Source organism: Schistocerca piceifrons, chromosome 7, assembly GCF_021461385.2.
Source record: "Schistocerca piceifrons isolate TAMUIC-IGC-003096 chromosome 7, iqSchPice1.1, whole genome shotgun sequence".
Taxonomy (NCBI): Eukaryota; Metazoa; Arthropoda; class Insecta; order Orthoptera; family Acrididae; genus Schistocerca; species Schistocerca piceifrons.
In genome coordinates, this window is record NC_060144.1 from 246,544,669 (window position 1) to 246,549,020 (window position 4,352).

Below are 4,352 nucleotides of genomic sequence, written 5' to 3' on the forward strand. Positions count from 1 at the left end.
CACAGCGTTGGCCCATTACTTAGCTTGCATTTATCGTGAATCTCTTGCCCACAGTAAAGTTCCAAGCTACTGGTAAAAAAAGCAAGTGATTCTTGTACATAAGAAGGGTAAAATTACGGACCCGCAAAATTAAGACAGATGTCCTTAATATGAGTGAGCTACGGAATTCTTGGACATCTAGATTCTAATATAATAAATATCTTTGAAGTAGAAAAACTACTGTTGAAAAATTAGTACCGATTTAGAAAGAGTTGCTCGAGTGAACCTGCCTGCCCTTTAGTCGAAAGATATCCTGCGAACAGGCAAGTTCCATATTCCTAAGTTTCCGGAAAGTCTTTGACATGGTGCTGCAGTGCATACTAAGTTAATTCCCAGATATCTGAGTTCCTTGATGACTTCTTAAGTAAGAGAAACCAGAAAGCTGTCCTCGACAGAAAACTTACATAAGCGTTACATTATTGTGGTAAAATCGGGTAAATATATCATTATTTCCCTGTTTAACACGAGTGATTGTTTGAACAAGAGTCCAAATAAGTGCGAGAGGGGACTCTCGTACGAAGGGTTCCATACATATTCATTATATATGTAGATAATTCATTCATCCTGGGAATCGAGATTCTGGACGATTTTTGCCTGATATCAATATCGATAGTGGAGAGCTATCGGTCCTGGTAATTATAATACTTTCGACAGTGTTTTAATTATATATTTACATTTTTTGTGATTTCACATCTTCGGTTCTAATTTTCCTGTTATTTTCTTAAATATGGACTTATATCAAAGAAGCTACGCTAAATGACAATTTCAGATGCATTGTCTTCGTCTATCGTCGTCCCTCTTGCTAGTAAGTGCAGCGCGGTAACATTAGCAAATTTTATAAGAAATAAATCACTTTATTGCCACACTAAATGGATCTAAGATCCTCAGCAACTACCAGCTATATTTAATTTAACTCTTCTTTTGGAAGGAAGGCAGCCGGAGATATACAAAACTCCTAAAATAACATTCAAGAAAAATTTTAAGAAAAGAACCTTAAGAAAAATTTTCTGACTTCGTGGTGTTAAATCTAAGCCTTAATACAGATGTTTAACGAGATGAACAATGCAAAGTTTAAGAATATGTTCCAAATTTAAGCTTAAGAAACCTACAGAAATAATTAATAGGCCATTAACATAGGAAACAGATTGCAAATAATTAGGAAAAACAAGCAGTTCACAAAATATAATTAGTTGGTCGTGTAGACAAGGTGCCGGTGTAGGTGCAAGATAACTTCTTTCTCTCGGGCATGGGTGTGTGTGTTGTTCTTAGTATAAGTTAGTTCAAGTAGTGTGTCAGTCTAGGGACCGATGATCTAAGCAGTTTGGTCCCTTAGGAATTCATACACACAACAACTTCTTCCTTTTGTTTATTAACAACACCCAACCTGGCTGGCTAACTGAGTTTTTAGGTTCTCGCTATAGTACTGTTAACTTTAGGACTGACCATTTCTTTTACTCAAGCCCTTTTCAGTGGAGATCACAATATAAATCGCACGTGTACTCAAGCTATCCTCTAACAAATACATTAGTATTTACAATTTCAGAAAAAATTACAACAGCAAAAGATACAGGAGAAAGCTTGGAAAAAGCGAGCCGTCTGCTGAAGTCACGTAATGTATTGCTTAATTTAGATAACGCCGCTTAGTGCGGACAAACCAAGACAAGAAGCTTCCGCACAACGAGTTTGATAGTCAAAAATACACTGCAAAATGATTTGCCTGGGATCACATCATATGTACACGAAAGCTGCCTTACAGACGACGATTGATAATCAGGATGGCAGGTAACAAAATAGTCCTTGTCAAACGAAAACTATAACTGTTCTGGCTGTAACTAATTGCTCACCATAATTTCCAGGGGGTAGGAACATGACTCAACAAGCGCCCGATGAATGGTGGCAGTCAGCTGAGCATATCCACCAGTCACCCTCTTGTTCAATCTTTAGGAACTGGCTGACAGGAAACCAACCCGGCGCCACAGTGCACACAGGCTTCTACTGAATGACCCACAACCTAGTGCAGAGCATCACATATGCCGATGTAACATTTTAAAACCATCGGCGAGATGAGGATCTTATCGGCTACGATACCACGGGGTTTACTGTCCGCCGGCGCGGCATAGACCTCTTGGCACACGTTTACTCAGAGAGACAAGCCGGTCGCGCTTGGATCACCCTCGTCGTCACATTGCTTCTCTCTGGCGGCGGAAAATCCCTCTGACTCTACTAGCGCCACTGATGCTAACAGCTGCAGTCTGGAACCGCGAGACCGCTACGGTCGCAGGTTCGAATCCTGCCTCGGGCATGGATGTGTGTGATGTCCTTAGGTTAGTTAGGTTTAACTAGTTCTAAGTTCTAGGGGACTAATGACCTCAGAAGTTGAGTCCCATAGTGCTCAGAGCCATTTTTTTATGCTAACAACCAGAGGGTTCTATCGATATGAAATCGCGCCTCGATGTACCCGTATGGTGTAGTAACATTTGACGGAAGTCTCCAGAGAACAAGACAGTACAGCTTGCAACAGAGTTACTGTTGTTACACAAATGTCAAATTGTTCTGTGGAACACTTTGTAACACCTATTTTCGACCTATTCTGTATCTGTATCGATATTTTTATGTCAATTGCAGTATTGCTTATGTACGATGTTGTATTTGTCACGGAAATTATTTGACTATGTATACGTGTTTCAGTTATGTGAATTTTTGAACGATGTTGTTTAAATTACGCTTGTGAATTTAAATTACTACTAAAATGATTGTTATGTAATGTACGATAAATGACTTGGTCCATAAATAGGGAACGTAGGGTTAAATGTAAAAGACGTGGGGAAGCCCCGCAGCTACGGAAGTAGCTTGACAGAGTTGAAAAGGTGTGGTTGGCGCGCAAGTGGCAACTCGTCCTTTTGTGATGGGTACGGAGTCTGGAATGAGCAGTGCTGTGGTTGACACCTCGCTAGCAGCAGCGGATCATAGTGGCCCATATTCCTGCCCAGAAGAGCTAAAGCTCAGTATTTATGGGCCTCGGATGATGAATTCGGTAATACCATTATCAACAAATGGTTTTTGCCGCTAAAAAAAATATTATTGAGACGCCATGAAGATCAGTAATAGGGCGAGGTCAACAATACTGCCATGACTGCATCGTCGCCAGGTTAACAGCCACTGCAAATTATGTCACTAGTACCACCAGCCTTCCACTAAATGTTTTATATTTGGCACTCTGTAAATGGACCAGAATTTTGTAAAATTTGGTCGATTTTAATAATAATAGTGGACTTGCTAAAAATTCTTATACCCGTGCTTATGCCAAATCACAAACCTGGACAAGAACCCTATCCTAGTGAATTTAATTTCGAGTGTCATAATTTATTATGAGAAAGTGGTTGAACTTGAATTTAATGTTGTGTTTCATTTGCACAGCCAATCATATTTCTGAGTAGGTTAAAAGATTGCTTATGAAGCACATTTGTTATTTGAACAGCTATAGTTTGTTGTCCTTTACTTAATGCACAGTGCACAGGCATAGGGACCCAGCACTAACCAATGAAGTAATAGAGTATGATCATTAGCAAACCCCCTGATTTAAATTCAGAATCATTTCAATATTTTCCCTGTTCAGTATTGCTACTAGTTTCAGGTGTGTCGGTATTTGATTGTATAAACTGTTGCACCTAGTTCATCTAAGATACGTGTTGTTGAGAGGCCTATGTTGCTGATTACTATGTAATTGGCCTTTTGCTTATTTCACCTACTAGTTAGTAACACATTTATCTGCAAGGTTAGGTTACTGTGTTGTGGTATGAACAGTTGTGAGGAAAGAGTTTAGTGTGTGTGTGTGTGTGTGTGTGTGTGTGTGTGTGTGTGTGTGTGTGTCAAGGAAAGTTAGGTTAGCCGTAGCACTGCCTTCTGCTTTATCATTTTGCCTGACACAAGAATGCCTAATTAGGCTGGCGACCGGTTTTAATATGTAATGTTACAACTTACTTTTGTGTTGGGATAACGACTGTTCCTGACCAACCAGTTCACTGTTAATTATACTCTGCTGGAGTCTTTCGGAAACGATTCCCAGTTTGATTGTTCTGTTTCCATTAGGTGATCTCACGGTCACAGCTTTCAAAAATTCCTCACAGAGGCATAGCGTTAGCATCGATTGCCGTTTAAGGTGGTCGGCAGTACCGTTACAACTTCAATAATATTTTAAGGGATGTAAGAAAACTCAGCCCAGATAATGGATGTGTAATTCTGCATCAGTTGTCAGTATTAATTTGCTTTGAAGTATTGCAGGTGCTGAAAATTTGTTGGAATAGACTGTCAGT